This window comes from Sceloporus occidentalis, unplaced genomic scaffold (assembly GCF_023333645.1).
Source record: "Sceloporus occidentalis isolate IW3139 unplaced genomic scaffold, rSceOcc1.0.p SCAF_6, whole genome shotgun sequence".
In the NCBI taxonomy this organism is placed as follows: domain Eukaryota; kingdom Metazoa; phylum Chordata; class Lepidosauria; order Squamata; family Phrynosomatidae; genus Sceloporus; species Sceloporus occidentalis.
Window position 1 is genome coordinate 54,540,175 of NW_028316986.1, and position 27,107 is coordinate 54,567,281.

Sequence of the window (27,107 nt, forward strand, 5' to 3'; positions counted from 1 at the left end):
GGCTTTGGAATAACAGCTGAAGGAAAAAGGAGGAGCAGAGGAAAAAGCACAGCTGTGTCATCCCAGCCAGAAAGACCAGAGAACTGGCTCATCCTCTTTTTTTCTGTTGTGTGCGCGTCTGCGTGCACACACACACTAGCATACAGCATGCGTCCAGATTATATATAGCAAATGAGAACAGGCCTCAGAGCAGCATATTGATTGGACTCTTTAGGAAAGGCTGTTTCCGATATGGAAACTGAAAACCTTATAGGCAGTAGTGACAGGCCAGGCAGGAGCTATTGATCTCATGCTGTCACTGCCAAGAGGGAGTACATGGGCAGGAACTGCAGATATTAAACACACAGGAAGAGTTGTGAGCTTGTACTAGTTAAAGCCAAATTACTCCCAAGTGAAACAGAAACAGCAGAGGGAGGCACTTTTGCTGCTATTCTCTTTCTCAGCAGACAAGGGCAAAGCTAGAGACACTCCTAGAATTGAAGATACTTCTAAAATCTGCTGAGGTATATTGCTGCATCAGGTTTGTTTATTTATACATTTAAACATGTAGAAAGCCCTCCTGCCCCCGCCCCCAGTTATCAAGGCAGTAAAAATACAACATGACAGAGTTTAGGAACAGAAGATTATATTCCATTTTTTTTAAAACCATCACTCAGAACTTCAGATACCTGTATCAATTTCCAAGATTATACATGCCAAAAACAGAATGTAGATTATAAAAAATATGGGCGAGAAGGCTGGCCAGAACAGATGTGATGTTCATGAAGATACAAATAGGTTTCCACCTTCTTCCAGGTAGACAGAACAATAACTGAACAGTTACTAATGCCTGCAAAAGATATCCTCCCCAGCATACCATCTTTACTAAGGACTGAAGCAACATGCAGGCATCTGACTAATATCTCCAATTGTTTTTTCCCCTCCTGTTTGGTTTACAACATATTGCCTGATGAAGAAGCCCATGGAACTTCAAAAGCTTGCAACAAGTATATTATACATTTCAGTTGGCCAATAAAAGTACCACTGATGGATTTTAATGGTAGTATAGTAAGTGAAAAGAATGTTGACTCCTGTCTAGGGAGTTAGTACATGGGATAAAACCCAATTGTGATAGTTTGCTCTTTCTGCCAATGCAAGAATGGCAGGAAAAGGCAGTACTCAAGCTACTACTAGCTAAGACTATGAACATGTCAGTAATCATAAGACAAGGAATGTTCACTCCAGAAATTGGAGAGGCTCCATGCAAACTTGGCCATGAAAGCCTCCCTTGTACACTATGCAAGGCAGCAGAAATCAAGCTCTCCAGCAGTCCTTTAAGTCATGAGTGGAGAAAGTGTGTCCCATAGTCCACACATGCTTTCCAGAGCTCCTTGTCCCTCATTCAACCTTTTCCTCAAAAAAAGCTTTTCCCTGAAAAATGGGGGAAGCAATTTTACTGTGCTTTGCATCTTCTCAGACTGTTCAGGGCCAAAAAGAAGCCTGTGTTTAACAAGGGAAAAAGCTGTAAGCTGGTTTCCAAGTTACTTCCTCATTATAAAAAGGTCTCTTCTGCACCAAAAATAGCCCAGCGACCCACAAAACGTACCTAAGTTGCTTCCCACCCTCACCCCCCAGTGGCTTTTGAATTCTATTTTTTTTTAAAAAAAAAAAAATCCAAGATGGGAGTACAGCAGGGAGTGAGTGGGGCTGCTGCAAAGTGTTCTGGTGGCTGGAGGTGTGTGTAACCCTCTAGCATCCTGCAGGAGTACAATGTTGTTGTACAGAGTACAACGCTGTTCAGGGCAGCATTCCCAGGCATTGCATAATTGTCACTTGCTATTTGTTGTTCTTTTGTTGCCTGTTTTATTGAATCATTTCCTGTATTGCTATGTATTTTATATGTATTATCCTACTAGAGAGGCCCCTTCCCCACCACCACTCCCTTTGTGTCATGTCTTTTTAGACTGTAAGCCTGAGGGCAGGGAACCGTCCCATTAAAAAGATTGTATGTACAGCACTGTGTAAATTTACAGTGCTTTATCTATAAAGGATGATGATGATGATGATGATGATGATGATGATGATGATGCTCCCAACCAATAATTGTTTCCTATCTCTGCTGGCCCCTGAAAAGTTCACAAGCTATGTTACCTACAAACAACATATGCTGTAGCCAAAAGAATAGAGGGGACATTGTCTTGCGCAGTTTCACTAAGTAGACAGCACCTGTGATGCCTGCCATTCTCTTCTATAGAATGCATATGGAGCTACCTTCTGCTAGAATTTGCACAATTCTTGACTTCGGTTCCTAAGCATTACAGTAGAATTAATGTTGATCACACTTAATAATACCTGGTATTAACATACATACCTAATGAAAACTGCACAATAAGGGCTAAAGAGAAATGAAAAGGTGTGCTCATAACAAAAATAAGTCAGGACTGAACAGGCTGAGAAGTTATTCTAAGAGAGTATTAAGAAACAGCGGAAGATACAGATAGGGCCAGAACATGACACTCCAGAGAACACTTTGCTAAATGGATCTGTACCATTATTTTAAGAAAGTTGTCCTGTCTTCTTTCTCCTATATAAGGATTGATTTTCCTTGAGTCAAAATGCAGTAAATGAACTACTATTCATGATGGGTTTCCGAGCCTTCAAGATTCAGCCTTTGTAATAATTATAGCTGACCAAGAGATAAATGAGGATAATGGAAGGCATGCAGATTCTCTGAAATATTTCATATTGTGAAACACCTGGATTTTCATAAAATAAATAGCATGGGGTGAAGAAGCCACAGTGCCTTTGTACTTAAACTGTCTGGTACTGTGTACTGCTACAATTGTTCCCTACAGTATCCCACTGCACAAATCAATACATGTCTAAAGTACTAGAGCTCAAAACCAGACATTTACAACACCAAACACTTTGCTACCGCAGTGTCATCCAGGAACAGCAAGCAAAGTTGAACTCACCAACAGCTTCTGTGAAACATTTAGTAGCCTAATGATTAATAAGAATTCTAGAAGAATCAATGAGATTTTTGCTACCGCTTCCTCAGAAAAATCCTTCTCTTTTCAAGATAGAAAACAAAAATTAAGGAATTATAGTAAATTGCAGCAAAAATACAAACCAGCAAGTATGCAAAAAGCAAGTAAGAAATGGCTACAAAATTAATATTTTGTAATGTATGTTTGCAAAATTAAAAAAATAAAAATAAAGAAAATGTTTGTATAGTCTTCTCTAAGTTGGCAAGGACAGCTATTCAGAGACCACACTAAAGTACTGACATAATTTTAAGAAAATCTTGCTCCCCAACTAACACTTCCAACTACAGTTGCCCCTTGGAACGCGTGGGGGATCCCTTCCAGTTCCCCTCGTGGGTTCCAAATCTCTCGCATATTCAAGCCCCACAGGCTTGAATGGGGTGCACGGTTGTGGGGGGGGGGCACGCAACAAGCGCATGCCCCATCAAGATTAATGGCGGCCACCCCTTCGCGGATTTCTACGTCCGCAGATTTCTACGTCCGCATACTTGGAAGGGCGACTGTATTGAGAGGGACAAAGTTCCAACTCCAGTACAAATGATCAGATAACAGGGAATGCAAAAACCCTATAACTAAGAGCCTTTATCAGTCAAAGGAGATAATACAGAATGAGACAGACAGACAATCTGACCTGATATAAGGCAGCTTCATAAATTGCTTTCTTCATAGTGACTAGGTCTTGCTGTCTGATCCAGGGTCAATGTGTGGAGAGGTGCAGTAATCATTCTCTACTGGACTTTTATAGGAACTATAACAGAGGTACTAAAGTACTTACCAGCTTGGTTTGCTGTTTGAAACCACATAAAGGCAGTATTCAGTCCACTGACCTTGAAAAGTGAAGAAAAGAAAGACTACTTAGCATGGAGACCATTGCCATCCCTTCTTTTCCAGCTGAAAGAACATTCATGACACTGTAGGCTCCAGGACACTGTTGATCTATAGCACTAGCAATACTTCATGTCCCAAATGGATTCTTCAGTTTTCAAACATTCCCCAAAATACAAAGTTCCAGTTAGATCCTGGAAGGACAGGACATTTGTTTTGTTTCTGAAATAATAGCACAGATTCTCAAGTAGAAAATAACCCTAAAGTTCAGATTGTTCAGACTATTTTTGCGACACTCTGAATATGGTAAGACTGGTAAGTGTGATTTTCAAAAGCTTGCATACTGGAGCAACAGCAAAATAAAAAATCTGGTATTTTTAGAGGCCCACCATAATGACTAGGCTATTGAATGCTAAACATATTATACACAGATTCAAGGTAGTAATTTTAAAGTTTGCTATTATGTCACTAAGTAGTCTTGTACATGATAGCCTGGCAACATTCTCTCCTTAAAATAGGAAATGGAGGTTTCTGGAACCAAATTCTTCCTTTCACCTCTGCCAGTAGGAAGACCTCTGATTGCCATGCTGCATAGCTTAATGTAAACCTCTGTTAATTAACAGAATCCAACCCAGCCAAGATCCCAAGAAAGAAGCATGTTCATCCTGCAACATCAAATTGAAAAATGACAGAAACTTGATGGTCAAAGATGGAGGAATGAGAAAAATTGGTTGCTTACCTATAACTAATGTTCTTTGAATATCGTCTATGCATTCACACATATAATAGCCGACTAGAATATTCCAGATACTTCACATCCCTTTTAAACACCTCTTTGTGCTGACTTATTCTTAGTTCACACAGTTAATAAAGTGGCAGAGCAACAGGGAGCCATCTATTAGCTACCAAGATGAGGTAGGGTGGTTTGTGTGAATGCACAAATGAGCATGTGAAGAATATTAGTTACAGGCAAGTAACTCATTTTTCATCGGGGTCTCCGTACACCACACACAGGAAAAAAGTTTAAGAAGCATACCAGAAAGAGTCTGAAAGGAGGCACATAATAATAATATGGAGAACAGCCCAGCCAAAATTGGAAGCCTGTGCCCAAGCAGTCACTTTTCAGAGGTCTGGGATTGGGATGCCTTGCACAAGGGCCACTGAAGTGGCTGTTGCTATCGTTGAGTGGCTGCGTACAAACTCAGGCTTAGGCAACAGAAAATGATGGAAGTATGATTGTGAAATGCTTAGGCACTTTCAAAAACTCATATGTAAGGTGTATCATTTTAGTAACCCATTTCAATAACATCTTCAGGGATAATTTGGAAGTCTAGAAAAAGCCTGAGTATGCCAGGTGTCGAATGCCAGGGCACTTCTGACATCTGGAGTATATAACAGCATATCCAGAAGTGATGAAGGATTAAAGAAAGTTGAGAAGAAACAGGTTGCCTAACTGTAATTCGAGTGATATTTGTGTGCTTGCACATATTGGTCATTCTGCACCTGCATGGAAATTTTCAAAAGCTTCTAGAGTGGATTTTGGCAGTAACCTGCTCCTTCACTCACACAGATATGAGCCATGCATATGTCCGTCAGTAGTAGACCTAGAATAAAGGGATAGCATGAAGAGGGGAGGAGAACAGGTTATGACTGCACAGATGACCACTCAAAAAATTAGTTACAGGTAGACAACTTCTTCTACTTCTTCTTCATCGTTTCTGTGATTTACACATACAGGAGAATAGCAAGCTAACTCACTGCGGATGGTGGGTCAGGACAGACAACAGGACTGCCCTACCAAATACTGCATTGGATCAGGACCAAGTATCTAGCCTATAATGAGACAGGAACGTAGATGGCTGTGACCATGTAGATGTACAGCAGAGTTTCAGAAAAGGAATCCCTTTAGGATGTGATGCTGAGATGGCCATCACTTGAGTCAACTGAGCTTTAACCCCTTGTGGAAGCAGTTTCCCAGCAAGGTGGAAAACATTCACCACCAAATGGGAGAGATGCCAAGACAAGATTGCTGTCCCCTTCTTATGCATGCCATAGACAGATAAAGAGTTCTTTCAGAACTCTTTAGTTTGAGCAATATATTATAGGCGCATCCTTCTAACATTTAAGGTGCATGAAAGTTGGAATAACCAAAGGGTGGTTGAGATGGAAGGTGGAAACCAGCTTTAGGAGGAAAGACAGGACTACCTTGTCCCTATGAAAGGAAAAGTAAGGGGTGTGGTCTGCTCTATAAGCAGAGGTGAAGGCAACAAGAGAAAGGAAGCCCATTTTGTCAACTGCTTGCAGACAGCAGACATCACATCGCTGAAAGTTCCAAAAACAGTGGACTTAGAAAACAATCAAGATGAGGGTGGCCATGTTTGCATGAAGTATCCTACCATGAGAGATGGAGAGAAGAAAAAACAGTGAAAGTTGTCACCAGACAGCCTGTAAAGATTGGGAACCATGGTGTGAGGAGTATGACATTTGCACTGTCTTCCTCGGTGTTTGTGATGACTCTGGTGTGAAGAGGAAAACAAGGAAAAGTATATACCAGAGGTCCTGTCCCATGTGAAAAGAAACATGTCTCCTAGAGAGCCGCTGGTTTGAAAGGCCAGGATTACTGCCAGAAGTCTGAGCTATCTGGAAGATGCAGATCCATATGTGTGATGCAGAGACCACAACAAAGAACTGCACTCCAGGAGTATGGGGGGAGCATTAATTGCCCACCCCTGCTTCTACAGAACTTTGGTAGAACTATCTTCCCATTTATGTTACAGGGCACTAATGAGAATTTGCACTAATCACTTTTTCATCAGAAAACAAGAGTTTTTAAAAAATTATCTATAAAACTAGGAAAAATGGGAGGCAAAAATAGGTTTTCATGAAATGGATCATGTAGTTCACCATTTCTACAAGATGTATTTTTGTATTATTACAGAGAAGGTAAAAAAAAAGCCTTCCCAATTGTTTTAAAGTTAGTGGCAGCCTTTTATCTTCTTAAAAGGAAGCCCTTATAACTACTTCACTATGCATACTTTTCTCTCATATCCAGCTCTCACCATAAGTGATCCAATGCTATATAGGGAACTATATGGAACAACGGCAATTAGAATCCATGAATGGTCAGAGTATTAGGAACAGGAAGGGACAGCAATGGGTTACAAACGGAATTCTGGTTTATGTCCACTTAAACATGCAGTTTGGTGGAATGCTTTGCTTAAGGCTTTCCTGGCCCTTCAACTACTCACCCTTATCAACAACATTCATCCTTGGTGATGGGGTTGGTATTTTGTGTGTACAAAAGCACGCCCTAAGGGAGAGCCATAAACTAAGATAATGGAACAGGAAGTCACCAGGCTCATGCTGGGCTAGGGAGCTGCTGAAACAAGCCTTTGAGATGCCCTGGTATTGGCCTTGCCCCAACAAGCTCCTTGGCCCCTTTCCTTACTACAGTGCTTTCTTCCGGCCTCAACTAGTACAGAACAAACAAGCACACAATAACATAGCTACTCTGCTCCTAGGCTGTAGAGTAACAATTGAATCTACACTCTTCCAAGATAATCAAACAAGTCCCTGAACACAGGTTGACTCACCATAGCACAGCTCTAACCAATACTATGGAAGAAAGAGCCTTACAGGCCTGTATAATTCATTTTAAGCACCAGAAAACTGATTATTTTCATCAGGTGCAGAGTTCAACATCTTCAGAAACTGTTCATTTCTTAACAAGTTCCTAGCTCTTCTGGAAAGACATACAACCCTGAAAACAATTGCCCAGAACAAAATACTGCCCACAGTGTCCTTTTTCTTCCACAAAAGGGAAAGACCAATTAAGATGGGCTGTTCATGAAAAATGAGGGAATTTAAATAACAACTGAGACATTTTTCCTGCTAGAATGGCTGAGGTATCTATCAAACCCCCAGATAATCTGTGGGGTATTAAGCTGACTCAGGTGGTTGACAAAATCACAAAATACAGTCAGATTTGGGTATATGTAGCCTGGGGGATGAAGTGTCTAGAAAAAAGGCTAAAAACACATGTAGTGGGAAGAATCTTGCAGTGACAACCAAGTATAGTATGAAGCTAAGTACCTTTCTCCTGCTCTCCTCTTTAAAAAACAACAACAGATTTCATGGTATCTTTGTAAGATCATTGGAAACATCAAGAACATCCCCAATTCAACTTCCTTTAAAATAAGGTACTTACAGATCCAAAGTGTTGTTTTGTCCAAACATGCCTCTCCTCTTGACTCTGAAGTTTCCTGATGGCATCTAACAGCATCTGGCCAATGGCTTCTAAAACCTGACAAAGGAAGCTGTGTGTGAATTATGAATCAGGATGCCACATGGAAATGCATAAAGAAAACCACAGTCATATGCAAGGATACAAGCAACAGTGAATATAAAACAAGAAAACTAGGTTTTCTACAGTGATGAAAATCTGAGCATCAAGCCACAATTCAACAGAACAGAATTGTCTTTGAAAGGTTCCCTCTAAAAATCAATGAATTTATTTGAAGAAAACCTTGAGTTTTGATAGCTCAAATCTTTTCTAGATTGTAAGCCTGATGGCAGGGAACCATCCAATTAAAAAGATTGCATGTACAGCGCTGTGTACATTTACAGCACTTTATAAATAAAGGTTAATAATAATAATAATTATTATTATTGGAGGGGAGTGTTTATAGGCCGTTCAATTTCTTGGTAAGTATTTGCATTGGGACAGAAGATTTCCATGCATTATGTAGATATGTAGATATTCTACTCTCTTACTGATTATGGACAGAGCTTGGAAATAACTTGCTACCAATAACTAGTGGGCTAGTACTACTTTTTCAAATAACAAAGTATAACTAGTATATCAGTACTTAACAAAATGAAATAATTTATTATAGCACATGGCCAAGCACTTAACAAACAGCTTCACTATAACTGCAGGTATAACTGCAACTTTTAAACTTTTGTAGTTATGAGAGTAGCCTCACTAAATGTTAATAATAATAATAATAATTATATCCCGCCTCTTCCGTTTGGGGATCGAGGCGGGTAACAACAGAATTTACGCAGTACACAATACAAAAACAATAAAACCCAGAAAACCCTGACCCAACCCTTCCTCACAAACTATAAAATTGACATAATAAAACATGATTAAAATATATATCAGTACTACAAGGTTATTCTACAATCCGCAAATGACGAGGAGATATAGTAGGAAGGACGGGTACAATCGGTTCTGGGCAGTTATCACTCAGAGAAGGCATGCCAGAAGAGAAAGGTTTTTGTCGCTTTTTTAAAAGCCTCCAACGAGAATAATTAGTGAATCTCTTCCAGCAGATCATTCCAAGCTTTATGTATTTATTTATAATTTTTTAAATTAAATTTTATTCATTAAAACAGACACACATAGTAACATTGATTACACAAACAAAACCACAATACATTACAATACATACACAACAGAAGCTTCCTTATAAAGTCCAATAGTTTGTGATATGAGTTTTCATACATTAATACATATTTCATTTTGTTTTATTCTCTACTTGCCGTTTTGTATTCCTATTATTCTAAAACGTATTTCTTATTTCATACTCATAATACTCTGCTATTGATTAAACGTCAGTTTCTATAGGTACTTATCTTATAAAAATATATACTTGATTTTACCAAACAAAATAAGTGGATATCTTTTCCACCTTAACATAATTTATTAATGATTCCCAACATTTCTTCCTTTTACACCAGTTTCTTCCTCTAATCAAGCAAGTAAGTTTATCCAGTTCCATAAACTTCAATAGTTTCATTAACCAATCTTCCCATGTAAGATGTTTTTTCCCTTTCCATTGAGACGCCCATACTATCCGAGCTGCTGAAATCATATAAAATAGAAGTACATCAAATTTATCTTCTATATTGGAATCAGATATCATATTTAATAGATAACATTTTGGTTCTAATTTAATCTGACACCCCAATATATTTTGTATTTTCCATGAATTTGGGTCCAGTATTTTTTTGCACATTCACAGTACCACCACATGTATACAAACGATCCCGGTGTTTTTTCACATTTCCAACATAATGTTTTATTATTGTTATATATTTTTGCTAATTTTGTTGGTGTGAGGTACCATCTGTTTTGCATTTTGTAATAATTCTCTCTTATTTCAACACATACTGTATGTTTTAATCTTTTAGACCACATTTTTCCCCACTGTTCTAAGGGTAAAAATTCTTTTAAATCCTGGGCCCATTTAATCATGGAGGGTTTCACATATTCCTTGTGCATTTCTATTTTAACATTTCTATAGAACAACAAGATTTTTTTGTTTGTTTCTCATCAAAAATGATTTTATCAAAATCTACATTATCTACTTTCATTCCCACTTGATTGTTGTCACAGTTAAACCTTTCTTTAATTTGTCTATATAAGAACCAATTTGAAACAATTCCTTCTGCTGTCAATTCATCCTGGGTTTTTAATTTATAGTATTAGTAGTTTTGTCTATTTTAACCAGATCTTTGTAGGTTAACCATTTATCTTTGTACATTTCATCCTTTTTATGAAAGGCCTCATTTATTGAGACCCAAAATGGCAATTTTTTATAGATCAGAGGCTTAAATTTGCACCATGCTCTAAATAAGGGCTTCCTAATACAATGGTTAATGAATGCATTACAGTGCTACCTCGGGTTACGAATTTAATTCGTTCCGCGGCGCCATTCGTAACCCGATACATTTCGCAACCCGAAAAGGCGCTGGAAAGCCGCTAGCCGCGCTTCCGATTTAAATTTCGCGCCGAAATTAATTTCGTAACCCGAAAAATCTTTCGTAACCCGGAACAGTTTTTTTAAATCTAACTTTTTCGTAACCCGGAAATTTCGTAACGCGGTCAATTCGTATCCCGGGGTACCACTGTATTTATCTTAACTTTTTCATTAAAAAAGATATGCATGCACACCATATAATACACCATCCATTTCCCAATTCAAAAGATCTCTATTATCTATCGTTAACCATTCAATTAACCAGTCAAACCAACAGGCATAAAAATAAAGTTTTAAATTAGGGAGTCCCAGTCCACCTCTTTTAACATCATCCTGCATAATCTTAAATCTGACACACCGTTTTTTCCCTCCGCAAATGAATCTGGTGATGTCTTTATTCCATTGTGTAAACTGTTTTACATTGATTATGATGGGGATGGTTTGAAATAAAAACATGATCTTTGTTAAAACTTTCATTTTGATTGTGGCAACTTTTCCAAGCCATGACAAACCCAATTTCCCCCATCGCTGGAGGTCATTTTTAATGTTTTGCCAAACCTTAAGATAATTGTTGTTATAAAGATCTACATTTTTTGTTGACAACCAAATACCTAAATATTTTATTTTTTCTTTAATTCCATAATTAGATATCATTTCTAAATTATCTTTTTCTAGTTTGTTTAGATTCATCACAAGAATAGAAGTTTTATCTTTATTAACCACGAGTCCGGATATGTCACCAAATTGCGCTAAAATTTTGTTTAATTTAGGGATATGATCGATTGGATTTGACAGTGTAAGAACCAGGTCATCTGCATAGGCTTTGAGCTTTGTTTCTTTCTCTTTAATTTTTACCCCATTCATATCATTTTTAATCGTATTGGTAAGTACTTCCAAAATTGAAATGAACAAAAGGGGGGAGAGTGGACATCCCTGTCTGGTACCTTTAAAGATTTAATTTTTTTTAGATTTTTCTCCGTTTATTATTAGACTGGTTTGTTGTTTGGTGTAGATCTGATCGATCCAACATTGAAAATTTTGTCCTATATTCATTTTTTTGTTATTTCTTTTAAAAATGACCAAATAACTCGATCAAAAGCTTTTTCGAAATCCAGAAAAACCAGGGCTAACTTATTCCCGAATTTTTTTCCGTGATACTCAATTATATTTAGTAGAGATCTTACATTATCCTTCATTTTCCTACCCGATAAGAAACCTCTTTGATCCTGACTAATCCAGTCTTTTAATATTTTTTTAAATCTAGCAGCTAATATAGTCACAAAAATTATGTAGTCAGCATTAAGCAAAGCTATAGGACGATAATTTTTAGGATCAAGATTGTCTTTATCCTGTTTTGGGATCAAAGTAGTGTTGGAATCAGACCAGGAATCTGGTATTTGTCCCACTAGAATATTATTCATCGTTTTTTGCATGGGAGCTCTTAGTTCCTCTATAAAAGTTTTATAAAATTCGGCTGGGAAGCCATCAGGACCAGTGGCCTTCCCAGTTTTGCTTTGCTTAATTGCCTCTCTCACCTCTTGTTGAGTTATCTCTTTATTTAGTAGATCTTTTTGGTCCTTAGAAATTTCTGCAATCCTTTTATTATCTAAGTATTTCTGAATAACATCATTATCTGTGTAACTTTTTTTTGAATAATTGAGTGTAATAGTTAACAAAGATTTTTTTTATTTCACTTTATCATAAACACTATCCTTTTAATTTTCAAAATTTGTTTCAATTGCTGTTGTTTCCTTAATTTATAAGCCAAGAATCTACCTGGTTTGTTTGCTGATTCGAAAGACTTTTGATTTATAAATTTAAATTTTTGTTTAATTGGTCCGCTAGTAACTGAGATATTTTATTTTGTATTATTTTAATGTCCCTTTGTATCTCTTTATCTAATACAATAGTTTGCAATCGTTTTTCTTTATTTCTTAATTGTTCTTGTAGATTCCCAATTTTTTTTATTTATTTCTTTTTTTCTCTTTTCCGTGCCTTTTAAAATAAAAAAAACCTCTCATGACTGGTTTCATTGCATCCCATACTTTATCAATCATTACATCCCCATTTAGATTTTCTTTGAAATAATTAATTATTTCTATTTTTGCCTGTGTTGCAATTTTTTCATCATATAGTAAAGTCTTGTTCAGTCTCCAATCATAATTCTAATTACTCAACCACATTTCCATAACAATGGGTCTATGATCTGAGATTATAGCTGGAAATATGTCAACTTGTTTTACCTTTGGGCAAAAAAATAGATGAGATTAGAAAGAAATCTAATCTGGCCCATGAGTTATGTACATTTGAAAAAAAATTATAATCTTTAGCAGATGGATTTTTTAATCCCCATATATCATGTACTGCACAGAAATCTACTAAATCAAAAAAGCTTTTAGGCAATTTGCCTTGTTTTGGCTTGATTTTTTTTAACAGAGAGTCTGTCTATACTAGGTTCCCATACACCGTTCCAGTCGCCTAATAAAATAACTGCATCAAAAGAAATATTTTTCACCTTATTCAATAATTTTTGATAGAACCCTTCTTTTTTCTCATTTGGGGCATATACTCCTAAAATTAAGGTTTTATATTCATGTATATTAGTTAAAATACCCACATAATGGCTCTTTGGGTCGTTTAAAACTTCAGTTGCTTCTAATCTAGAATTTATATATATAGCCACCCCTTTTTCCCTTTTAACTGAAGCTGAAACAAAACATTCTCCTAATTTAGGATTCTTTAAATAATGTGTCTCTGCTTTCCTGATGTGTGACTCTTGTAAACATATAAAATCACATTTCAAATTCTCTAAATAATGAAAAACCTTTTTCCGCTTTATCAACCTATTAATACCTTTAACATTCCAGGAGATGGACTTTAAGTTTTTATTCATCTTGCTGCTGTAGATTTTCTTCTAAATCAGATTCTTTAATAGATATATTATCCTCTTCTTGTGTTGAGTTTATTTCTTCAAGACTGACGGCAGCTTCTAAACTGTCATGTTTCGAATCCATATCATCTATATTAGATATTTCTGGTTTCTGAGTTGTTAAACTTTCCTGTTCTGTATTTAGATTTTTTTGTCTGGGTTTACGTAGATAGTATTCTTTAATCTTTGGTTCTTCTCTGTCTTGACTACTTGGTTGGTTTTGCTCTTTCTTATGTTCTTTAGAAATTAAATTTGAGACCTTTTTAGCCTCAGCTAATGCTTTAATTTCATTTTTTTCCTGTACCAAAACAAAAGTCCTTCTGGGATTAATCAACAAAAGGGAATGTTAACTTTCCTTAAATACGAAGTCAAAAATTACGCCTTTACAAAATTTTAGAGGGGACATCCTTGAAAATCTGCAACTCTATTTGATTTATTGTCAAAGGGGTTGCATTATGTTTTCTAATTAGTTGATCTCGCATTTGTTTACTAATAAAATTGATAACAATATCTTGAGGAATTTTCTTTTGCCTCGCAATTTGTGAATTTAATCGAAAAATTCGTTCAACTCCTAAATGAAAAATTTGTAAATCATAACTCAAAAAATTTGCCAATTCTGGTATTATTGTTTCAAATAATTCTTCATGTTCTGTTTCGGGAAGTCCACGTATTTTTAATGACTTTTCTCTCAGTTTATAATCCCATTTTAAATTTTCTTCTATTTGGGCATCCTGATTATTATTGAGTTCTTCTAAAAAAATTTCATAATTAGCATGTTTTTCTTCTATTTTGTCTATTTTTGATTTAATTTAACAATTTTTGAAGTAGTTCTATCTACTGATATTCTTATTTCCTTCAGATTTGATCTAAATTCTTTACATATTTCAGATTTAAAGTCTACCATTTCTTTTTGTAATTCACTCATTTTTTCACTCAAATCCATAGTAATTTTTCGTATTTCTTCCAACAAACTAGGTTTATTTTCACTAGATTGTTGTTGTTGATCTAAAGATGGTCTACGCTGTTGTTGTTGTGTATTTTGTAGTTTCTCCACTTGATTCTTCTTTCTGGGATCCATTATGCCTATTAGAAATTATTGCTAATTTATACAATTCCACTATCCTACAGTAATATCGTGTCAAAATTTACAGAGTATTCTATTATTTCATTATTTCTTTTGATTCTAGCTTCTTTTCACTTTGCTAAGCAGAAGTTATCAATCAGATTAAATAATACAAACTATTTGGAACTTTAAAACTTATTATGGAGGTCTCAAAAAAAAAAAAAATAAATAAGGAGATTCTCCAATCACATTTAAATTTCAAAAACAAGTTTTAAAAGTTGCCGACGTTCCTAAACACGAAGTACCGCTGCAAAAGACGTGGTTATGGAGAGTCCTTGACCCTAAAACCAAAAAAATAGCAAGCTAGATGGATATTACTTCTATTCTTCAAGGGTTTTTCTGCAGGTCTGCGTAGGACCCCTCTGACTTTCCTGTACTCAGGAAAGATTTAATTGTGTATAATAACACAACTTTACTCCACGTCTTTCAGACTATCCATCAAGGTATTGGGGGATGTCTCCATGGACCGCCACAGCAACCGGAAGCTTTGGCGCTTCGCCTGAGAGGAAGATGGTCCGGGGGTGGGAAAACACACCCAACACTCTCTCTCCGCGCCACCAGTGAGGCTGGTGTCCCGGGGCTTGGCTTTATAGCCACTCCCAATGCTCTCCTGCCATCCCGCTGAGGGAGAAGATGGTCCAGGTGTGGGAAAACACACCCAACACTCTCTCTCCGTGTTGCCGGTGAGGCTGGTGTTCCGGGGCTTGGCTTTATAGCCACTCCCAACACTCTCCTGCCTTCCTGCCGAGGGAGAAGATGGTCCGGGGGTGGGAAAACACACCCAACACTCTCTGTCTGTGCCGCCGGTGAGGCTGGTGTTCCGGGGCTTGGTTTTATAGCCCGTCCCGCCGAGGGAGAAGATGGTCCGGGTGTGGGAAAACACATCCAACACTCTCTCCCCGCACCGCCGGTGAGGCTGGTGTTCCGGGGCTTGGCTTTATAGCCAGTCCCAATGCTCTCCTGCCGTCCTGCCGAGGGAGAAGATGGTCCAGGGGTGGGAAAACACATCCAGCACTCTCTCTCCGCGCCCCTGGTGAGGCTGGTGTTCTGGGATTTGGCTTTATAGCCACTCCCAATGCTCTCCTGCTGTCCCGCCGAAGGAGAAGATGGTCCAGGGGTGGGAAAACACACGCAACACTCTCTCTCCGCACCAATCATTCCAAGCTTTAGGACTCGTAGCAGAAAAAGATCTCTGGGAGGTCACCACCAGTCTGGTCTTTCTTGGTTGTAAAAAATTTTTCCCGTAGGAATGGAGTGTACAGGAAGGATTAAATGGGAGGAGGCGTTCTTTCAAGTAAACTGGACACAAGCCATGTAGGGCATTATAGGTAATAACCAACACCTTGTACTGTGCCCAGAAGCTAATAGGCAGCCAGTGGTCAGACCTAGATTTTCCGGTGACCAGTCTGGCTGCCATGTTTTGTATCAATTGAAGCTTCTGGACTTGGCACAAGGGTTGCCCCATGTAGAACACATTACAGAAATCAAGACGAGAGGTTACTAGGGCATGTAAAACCATTTCTAGCTGCTCCAGGTACGGGCATAACTGGCGTATCAGCCGAAGCTGATAACAGGCACTCCTCGCTGTTAAGAAGAGGTTTAAGTGCTGGTTTGCACTATGCCTTCTGCTGCTGCCTCATACTTTGTTTTACGCAGCGCTGCAGCTCACTCATGTAGATGAATCAAATTTTAGATAAATTTGATAAGACAAATAAGACTTAACTATAGATTTTCCTTAGTCCAGAGTCACCCACAGTGATGGGTTGAGGAAGAATAGTTAACCAGTATACAGAAGACTGCCTGGTTAATACTGGTATATTCCGAGTTGAGGCTAAGGCTTGTTCTCTCTGGAAATCCAAAAGAGATTTCGTTCATTCTGATAACCTAGAGAGACAAATCCAAATACCACCCATGACAGCTTCACTCTACTACCTTCTTCCTTCAGTTTAAGCAGCATTGGACTATGGGAGACTGCCAATGAATACCAGATGCATAGGCTATATAGTATTTCAGGGGAAGGAAGTAGCAAACCCACCTCTAGGTATCCCTTACCTAAGAAAACCCTATGAATTTCATGAGGTCACCATAAGTCAACAGGCAACTTAAAAGTGTGTGCACATCTGCACGCACACACAGACACACACATAGAGACACAGACTGACTCTGAACAAAAACAGGATCTCTCACTAATCACTATGTGTTCCATGCAAATGACTAACCATGAGGGAGGTCCTAGTTGAAGATAACAAACTGGCCATTAACAACTGAGCTCACCAACAAGCCCTCCTTAAAATAATTTACTTTGACAAGTTTAAGCATTACCATGGAACCCTTCGCAGATTTGGCTATTAAGCTTTCCATTTAAAAGCTTGGAGGAAGAATCCATTCAAAACATTTCTTACTATTTCATGGAAACTAATCCAGGGAAACTTTTTCAGAATTGCTCGGTTTCTCTGCTGGTTAAAACTGTTCTATTTTCACCTCATATGTATTATCACAGTCTACCATTAAATCATCTCTTATTTTACTGCACTGAGAATTACTGTCTTAAATTTGTTTAGGACCTCCCGTTCTAAAGCCTTTTGTAAACATTATCAACTATAGACTATCACTGTTCCAAACACCACTCAGTTGCCTCCAGATTCATCATGTTGCTGCACAGCTATGGAAGAAAACAGGTTGTGACAGGAAATTAAAGCTTAAGGTAATCAGGCTTTAAAGAAACAGGGGAAATTTTCAAATGAGCCTTGTTGTTTATAGAAGAGCTTACTCAATATAAGTATGGCCAGTTCAGAGAGGAGCAGCTCTGTTTCCTCAAATTTATAGTACCCACTTCAGGATATGAGCACACCTAACAAAACAGTAGGTTGGCAGCTATTAGGTTCATGAAAACTACAGGCAGTTACTTTTATGATGTTAAAATACAGATATAAGCTAAAACACATCAACCACTACTTTGCAGGATTTGGTCAGCAAATTCTGGTCCTTAATGTCATTTTGGTGCAAATGAGTAGCAAGTAAGACTCAAATTTTATTTTTCCTGTGTTTAGCATTCAGTATCTTGGCACTGTAACAAAACTACTACTACGAATCTGAAGGAACAGTCTCCATTATTTTTGGATCAGATATTCTCTGCCCCCAACCCAAGTAGCTGCAGTCAGCAGAGTCCAGAGATATTCTTCATTTTTGCTTTGCTCTAGAAAGTTTCCATTGACTGACCAAGGAAAAGGCAATTATCAAGCTTTGATCAGGCAGGCCAAGATTGTATGTATGAACAGAAAGAACATAAATACAGTATTTGCTTGGGAAGGGCAACTAGACATTCTAATATCATGTTTCAAGGTATCAATGATAATATCAACGTGAATTCAATGTCTGAAAACGTGTGTCTCAAAATATTTTCATATTTCACTGCAATCAAGGTGAAAGCACCTAATGGCCAGTTTCCAACATTTGTTCTCTTTAATCCAATCTGTAAACATTCATCTGAATAAACTGGAAATAAAGTAGAAGAATCCTGATGAGGCAGATTGGATTATATCTCTTCAGGCTTTGGGCAAAGGAGATCACCTTTGAAAGTTCACTAACGTAAGTATACACACACACACCACCCCTAGCACATCTTAGAGTGAGGGGTCTGATTCTGGTCTTCATTCATCTAGTTGGCTGTCTGTAGGGAGGTTTTAAACCAGTGAAAATATGGTTCATGAACCTGAAGTGATGCAATCCATTCTATCGCCTCATACTGCTGCTTATATAGAGCTTTTTTCATGTTTTCAGAAAGCCAGCATGCAGGCACAACAGGATGATAATATGAAAAGAGCTTTTGCTTAATTTTTAATAATTTCAGTTGAATTCTGCAAGACAAGCAAACAGGCTTCAGTGGGGTGGGCGAGTGGATAGGGAGGACCTGTTCTTCAACCAGATGCAGCTTCTTAGTACAGTAGTTTTTGCTCCACACTAAAGGTATTTCTATTAGGAATGTGAACATGTGTCATTCTCCCCACTGAGATAGTCATTCGGTTCTACTGTCCACATTATGGTTATCAAGGAGAGTACAGTGTGCCCGCGTTATATGTGGGTGCATTATACGCTGCTTTCAGCATATGCTGAAAGCAGCGCCGCTTCTTCTGGAGCCATGCACCAAAAGAAACAATGGCATGCATGCGCCACTGCTGCACGCCGCCGCAGGCACAAGCTCCATTACAAGTAATGGGGCTTGTGCTTGTGGCAGCGTGCGACAGTGGCACGCGCACGCCATTGTTTCTTCTGGTGCATGGCGCCGGAAGAAGTGGCGCTGCTTGAGCATACGCACTTTTTGTTTTACACTGGGGGGGTCCAGAACGGATCCCCCGCGTAAAACAAGGGTGCACTGTATATTTTCTCTTATGAAATGCACCGCAAGCTTTGCAGATACACAGATTGCCAAGCCAAGATGCACTCTGTTCTGCTGGCAATCTTAAAGAAGTGCAAAATTGGTATTTCCATATGAAAATGTGAATCAAATGAATGTATTTCCTAACCTCAATATATGTAAATCTAAAATCCAGCCAAAACATGTGTCTTTTATGTGTGTTTGTGCCTTCAAGTTGCCTGTCAACTTATGATGACCCCATAAATTTCATAGAGTTTTCTTAGGCAAGAAATTCTCAGAGGTGGTTTAGCCAAATCCTTCCTCTGAAATTTTGGCGGGATACACACCGCCATTTAGTACGTCTTCTATACGTACTAGGGTTAGGAAGGGGCAGTGCTTCCGCACCCCCCTAACCCTAGTACGTATAGAATACGTACAAGATGGCGGCGCCCCTTCCACATGGGCGCCGCCATCTTTACGTACTGGACGCACAGCGTCCAGACGTGTCGCGCCGCTTCTGACGTAGCGAGCGCGCCCCTGGCGCCTCGCTACGTCGCAAACGCGACTTGAAAAGAAGCTCCATTTTGGAGCTTCTTTTTTCGGTCCGCGCGGGAGTCGGGCCGTCTGAAGGCTCCGGCTCCCCCGCGGACCTACTGGCGGCGGCGGCAGACCGCCGCAAATCGGCGGTCTGTACCCCGCCATAGACTACAGCACCTGGAATTCATTGGCAGTCTCCTGTCCATGTACTAATAGGGACTGGATCAGGTACCTTTGGGGTATTTAAGCCCTATGTGCCTTTTACCTTCTCCCATCTAAATATTATAATGATGATGATGATGATGATGATGATGATGATGATGATAAGTTTTATTTATAAACTGCTATTCCGTGTTGATCATAGCAGTATACAGATAAAAATTGCAATATCAAATACAAAATACAGGATAAAAATTGCAATACACAAATAAAACGTCAATAAAAACATTTCAAAATACAGATTAAAACTAAACATCAAATCCAGGCCAGCTAAATGTGCTCGATAATGCTGTACATATAGGGGGGAGTCATATATCATCAAGGAGCATCGGTATACCTGCCATTGATCCCAACACTGCATTCACACACTATTGACAGAGGCTGCAGTAGACACAATTTTCATCCTGGGCTGGCACCAAAAGCTGCTCCAGGACTGGAAGTGAAGTTCACTTAAGGCAGAGGTGGGCAAACTGCAGCCATCCAGATGCTGTTTGACTGCAACTCCTGTCAGACATAGCCAGTATAACCAATAATGAGGAATGATATAAGTTGCAGCCTAACATCTACAGAGCTACAATTTGCTCATCTCTAAGTTAAAGAGCACTTTGCCCACTCCTGAATTAAGAGGCAAACAGGCACAATCAGGTTTGAGAATCCAGGTCTAACCCTGCTCCTTGTTTTAGTGGTGGCAGTAATTTTAATCATGTGGTAAATGAAGGCAGGATTGAGAATTTACTTGTTTGCTGGCTGGCATATACTCATTCACCTGCTAACTATTTCCAAACTCTCTCTTTGTGAAAATGTGAGAATATCAAAGATGTAGACTACTGGGAACTGGTTTGTGGAAGGAATACCTAGCCCACTAGAGAAGAGGAGAAAAGTTTCCTCAAATGAGTCCAGGAGATTTTTCTAAGGTTGGTTAACAAGGAAAGATCTCAGAATCTCATTGCATGCATTTATTTTAAAGAGTGCTTAGAGAATATTTATTGCTTTGAGAATTTCATTTCCTAGAATCCTCTACCCAGTAGTCATAAAGACTGAGAGTTCTAGGAGACACAGTCCAAAAAATTAATTTCTCCCCAAAAAGTAACCTTACCAGAGAGAAATTCCAAAATTAATCTGTGACAGAAAAGACAATCAAAACTTTCAAGGTGCAGAGAAAATCAATGGGAATTAATCCACTAAGCTTCCTAGGATCTATTTTTACAATGTATAGCCTCAACAGACTGGTGATAAAGGCCAGTATTGGGGCAGAGTGGGGGTGTGGTGTCTGCATGACACACGGCGGGCAGGGTCACGGCACTCCTGTGGCACTGCATCCAGATGATGTAGTGCCAAAGGAGTGCCGAAGAGCTGCAGTGCCTGCAGCTATGGTGCCCTTTCCTCAGAGAAAATTAGGTGTCATGGTTTTTGGTGTTGATAGTTGAAGTGCTACAAAGGAAAATACCAGAATTGTGTTAAATTTCTTGCATAAGAAGAAAATCTCTTGGAACTTTCTAAATTGCTGCTTGTCACTTTTCACACAGATTATAACCCACCCACCCCCGCCTTCCTTCTTCCCAGAAAGGAGACAGCCATACACAACTTCACTTACATACCATGTAGCTTGGTCCTGCAACCTATGTTTGCTGTAGAGTAAATCTGTCATATTCATGTTGCTCCAGCAGAGGGAGCTTTAGCTCCAGCCATAGCAGACATATCTTGTAAGGATTATCATGTTTTTAAAAGTGGAGGGAACCCACACAGATAAAGCCCCCAGGCCCTCTTTATTCACAATTGTCCATGGCTTGAAGATACATTTTTTTAATTCCAAAAAGCAAACCTTACAATTTGTGCCATTTTATATACATTTTACAGTATTATATCAAGCTATATAATGGGACTTGATCATCCACAGATTTTAGTATCCAGGTTGGACTGTGGAACCAAACGCCAGTGGAAAACTGGGATCCACTATATTAATATGTCTGTTTCAAGGAAGGCACAGCCCTCTGCATGATTCATTACCAAAGCAAATTAGAGGCAAGAGTGTAGAGAACACACACTATCATATTCTACTTATTGGCCAGACAAGTCAGAATGAGTTGGAGGATCTATTACAACAGAAAAACATGGCTATTCACCCCTGTAATTCTTGTGCAGAATCTTTAAAAACAACAACATAAGACAACTTCAGGACAACCAGCCAGCTCCTTTAAGCACTGTCATAGGGCATTCTACACACCCTTTGGAAAAGTACATGACACATTTTTATAAAACATCTATAAGTACCTCCAACACCATACCGAGCAAAAGGTTCTTCTACAAGTATCTCTATCCCCCCCAACAATCATACTATTAAAATTCAAAATCTCACATCTTACACTGTGAACACCAACTGTTCCTGAGAGTATTTTACAGACTATGTGAATTTTATTGTATTCCTACCTAATTAGTTAACACATGCAAAGGGCCCTGCTTCATTGGGAGAGAGTTTACAAAAATGCAATGTGCACTTTTTAAAAAGAAGAGACACATCCTGCTAGGAGCTTAGGCAGGAACAAGACTGAGGCCCAGGGGGGTTAGCTCCTCTCTACATAGGGGCCGGTCTTTTGTTTACTGTCCCTGCCTACAGGAGCAAATAGGAGGAGCTTAACCCAGAATACAGGAGGTTAGGATCCTGTCTGCTGGGAAAAGAGAAGCTCAACTTGTATATGCAAGAAGAGGCACAGCAGTTTTTTTAATAGGGGCTGATATAAGCCATCTTCACTACCTAGAAACTAGGCAGGAACTAGCGCAGGCTAAGCACTCTACACCTTTGGATCCAAGTAATCAGAAGTTACCTCTTCTGATATGCCAATTAGGGCTGGTGTTTGGATGTAATCTAACTCAGTCCTCAGAGGGTAACATTTTATCATTCCAGCACCTAACCAGTTAGTAGGCATCTAGCCAATAGCGTGCACAATGCAGAGTGAACCCACCTCAATTGACCTTTCTGAGAAAAAATTAAGCAAAGCTAGCCCATTTTAAGAGAAGATGTAACAATTATTTAGCTGCAGATATTGTTGATGGCATATGCCCCTAGAATGACTGTCTCTCCCTACAGAGTTCCTCAGTTACCATGAATATGACTCCTTTGTTTTAACATAACCTCATTTCCTTTGCTTCCTTGAGTGAGGAGAAGTCTGAACCTTAAACAGTGTCTGCAAACACAGCCCAGGCCCCGCCTACTTGCGTGCCTGCAGGCCACCAGGTGTGGCTAGGAATGGCACAAGCTACGCACTAAACACACCTTTGATGTGGAGCTGAAAGCATGTAGCTGGAGGGCATGAACAGCACGCCGCCTGCCGCCATGCTGACTTTATACACAGGAATGCAGGCTGAAACCACAGGCCAAGAAAGGCAAACACACTGCATTCCACGCAAGGCAGAGAACAAAAACAAGCAGCCAAGCCCACGTGTCCCCCATCTTGCCTTCATACATGCCACATACAGACCTCTATTGCTGCCTCAGTCATGAACCCAAATGAGGAATATTAGAGCCACCAACATATCCATTGCAGCAACAGAAATAGGATGAGAACTAAGTAAATCTTTGCATAGACAAAAACAGAAAAGCCGTTTGGATAGCAGCAGACTATTTTGAACTAAGAACAGCTTAAAGAAATATGATGAAATCAAACTCTCCTCTTGCTTAAAACCCAGCTTGCAAGCTTGTTCAAATCCCAGTTAACAGAAGCAAGTTAAAAGGTCCTGGTCTACATAAGCCACCAGAAGATATAAAGTCACACTACTCTTTTAACACAAGGAAATAATGGAATCATGCAGCACTCCAGATGTTGTTGGGAGTGCAAAGTTCCAGCATATCCTGAGATCAGGAATACTGGGAGTTGCTGTCCAACAACATCTGGAGAGCCACACTATTTTGACCTCTGCTTTATGAGTACTAGTTGGTTCTAAAGAACGCCAGTGTTCTCTTTTTCCATCAGGTTGTCAGCCCCACCTTGGATACACATCCTTCTTTTCTCATCTCTATCCCTCACACAGATATATTACCCCAAATTAGCAAAGACTGATCTGATTCTTGCACTGCTGATTCTCTCTCACAGTTACCTCTATGTAACACCATAAGGAAATCTCAAGAAATCAAGGCAAATATCTCAAAAGTGCCTAGTAAAGTTCATGTAAGGGACTATTTCCCGCCATAATCAGCCCATATCAGATGGAGTTAAACACATCACATATGTGTGCATAAACACAGAGAGAGAGAGAGAGAGAGATTGATTCTAGGTAAGTGTTTTCTAATTTGGCTTCTTCTTGGCAATAGTAGTAATATATTCTGGGAAGCTGAGACATGTGCTCCAGTCAAACAACAACTGCAAACTGAGCAGTTCAAATTCTAATCACTATAAAACCATCTTGACTGTGCTACAGCGTAGCCTCAATTGCCCAATTGTAAGTGGAATACTACCCACTGTTTCTTATTACAGAAATGTTGGGAAAACAACCAATATGACTATGACTCTACTAGGACTTTGTATACACTGCTATGAATGACCTCATATAAGAAGTACTATAGTAGGAAAATACAAACCAGTAACCCAATAGCACCATCAAAAATACATGGATTGCACAGAACAAGCAACTGTTGATAGTGTACAGGACTAAGAAGAATGGTCTGCACTAATAATATACAATTAAAAATCTGAAACAGGAGAAGCTTTATGTTAAGTAGAATTGCTGCCAGCACCCCTGACAAGCCCAGGACAAGCTTCTTAAGAGGCCTTCCCTCTTAATTATCTCACATACATTCAGACAATCTTGATGGTTTTAAAATAAAAATGAAAATTACCCTCTTTTCCCCCACCAAAACAATGAACTCACATCCAGGACTTAATTGCAATGGTCCTACCTAGAGAATTAATGTCACACCTATTTAAAACAGCAGGCTTAAATCAGAATGCCAATACCTGAGAATGAGAGCTGGCTGAACCTTTCACAAGATAAAGAGAAAGAGTTCAGACCTTACTTGCTGCATGTTATGCTGCAGCAGTTTAACACACTTCAGCAACCATACATTCTTTGCCTCCACATGCAAGATCAAGGGCAGGAGGAAGAAAAAGAGAAAGCACACCTAAAAAATGATACAAGATTTTCTAGCACAGTTTTAATTAACGTTCAAGGAGAAACAGTCCTCTAGAAATTTGAAAATGGGCATCCTATGTATACCAGACGGACAACACAAGGCTAAGGTTGACAGCCAGGTGTCACAGTTGCACTTAGGAAAGAAATATGCAATATAAATCCCATTCTCCAAAATTACATAAAAATGTGTTTTCTTAATCTCTAAGCACATGCCCATGAAGAAAAGCTCTTTGGTTTCTCAAAAAGAGAGGAAGCCTTTCTACCACCAACCCACCCCCTCTCCAGCTGCTCCCAGACTCTGTGAGAGACTGCAGCAGCACTGTCTGTGGAGGCTGCAATTCTCCCAGCATTCAGATAATCAAGAAAGCAGCAAGCAAGCAGGCAGGCAAAGGAGGGGCATTGCAGCTTACCAGCTCCCGCCCACACATATTCTTTGTATATTTTACAGAATCTCAGGGCATAGCCTTCATTCTGCCACTGGTGGGCGGGCAGAGCAGGGGAAAGGGGCCCTTTATAATTGTAGTGTTGCAATCTGCCAGCCTGGCCAGGCAGCCTGTTCCTGCCTGCATGTATTAAATACCTTATAACTGATTACACCCCCATGGGGCATGATTAGCAGTCTCCAGAGAACAAAGTCTACTTTCATAAGAATAAGAAGAGACACGTACTGCTAACTTACTATATACAGCTGGGCAAAGAGAATAAGACAAAAAGTAAGTTCCATTTTATATGCCCATCATCTCCCTTAGCCTTTTCCACCCCATCCCCAAAATTGCTGCCAATATCTTTAAAATGTTTCCCTACAAGAACTAGCCACAAATAACTGAGCACTATCACGATTGAAAATGAATTGGCTTCTATTTAAAAAGGCAAGATGCTGCTGGACAAAATGCTATCCTTTGAAATAAGACAGATCACAGCTCTATGTCCAACACGAGGCCATTCTTTCCAGACAGAAAGCCATGACTATAAAACTGAAGGGGGGGTGGGGGCAGGGAGTAAGTAACTTCCAACAGCAGCAGAAAATACCCAGCAGGAGGAGAGAGAGAGTTAGAAATCAAAAGTTGTTTTTTCCATGCCAAAGAATTTTAAATATATAGAATAAAAAGCTTGCTTGACTCATTAGGTTAACCTGAGGGCAGGTTGCAGGCAGTGGAATGTGCTACTGGGCATCCTGACTTTCTTTTCTCTCTTTTTAAAGTGACTACTCCTCAGGGTTATTTTGGAACATTAAAAGGGAGAGTCTGAATTTTAAATTGAAACTGTAGCCCTCCCTCCATTGTTTCCTGGAAGCAAAATCTAACACGTGAAAATTGCAGATGAAATTAGAAGGAGCACCTTCTGCATTTAAAGAATAGTATTTTCCAGGCACTGCTCATAGCCAGCATAGTATTTTCTGGCTGGATGCTGAACATCTGTTAAATAGTTTCATACCACAGACTGAAGAAATCTCTGATATAGAAAGAAACCAAAGGTCATTTGTCCCAATTTTCTGCTAAACCACAATCCTTAACCAAGTGTCCCAGAAAGAAAGGAAATACGCTAGAAAGGATCCTACAAAATAAGCAAAGATAAATAATAAAACCCCAGCTTTATGCCAAAACAGCAGAAAAATAAAACATTTTAAGAAGCACAAGCAATTTAACGTGCCATCATGGTACATAGCTCCTTGTACATATTTATTGTGCTGCAAACTCTGAATAGACAAATGATTGTATTTCACTTACCACAAAAAGCCAAGGAGTCACAAGAAATCTGCTTTGTTATATATGAACAACATACTATTACACACTCTATGACAACAACAACAAAAAAGACAGAACTATGTGATTTACCATACTGTGTGGATGCATGCAGTTATCCACAGTTTAGCTGAAAACCTGATACACACCCCTTTCAAAAGAAAGATGACTGCTAATTTAGCAGCTGTACCCTCAACAACTAGAGGCATTTGTTGACTAGAGCCAATGATATCACTGAAACTACTTCTGCAGTCTCTGGAACTGTTCTGGAAAGTATTTTTGAACTTGTTTCCAAGATGAAAAATATAAATATGTGTGTATCAAAAACGATGCAAAGCTATTTATTCACTCAGACAGTAATGCACCACATTTTAGAGTTTTCGAAAATTGAGAAGTTTTAAAACAATTACTGATGAGAATGCACTTTCCCATTTCAACACTAGAGCCAGCCATCAAGATTT

At 39.1% G+C, this 27,107-nt stretch overlaps 1 protein-coding gene across 4 annotated transcripts in view; it reads right to left on the bottom strand.

Moving 5' to 3' along the window:
• Positions 1-27,107, bottom strand: part of TJAP1 (tight junction associated protein 1) — a 78,274-nt gene that overhangs the window by 21,657 nt on the left and 29,510 nt on the right. For 3 of the 4 annotated variants that reach the window (XM_089529691.1, XM_089529690.1, XM_089529687.1), the window contains exons 2-3: positions 8,059-8,154; positions 3,802-3,853 (exon numbers count right to left, since the gene is read on the bottom strand). The gene's annotated coding sequence lies outside the window, so the exon portion shown is untranslated. Of the gene's footprint in view, positions 1-3,801; positions 3,854-8,058; positions 8,168-27,107 lie in introns of all 4 variants that reach the window. The other variant, XM_089529688.1, reaches the window with a different exon arrangement.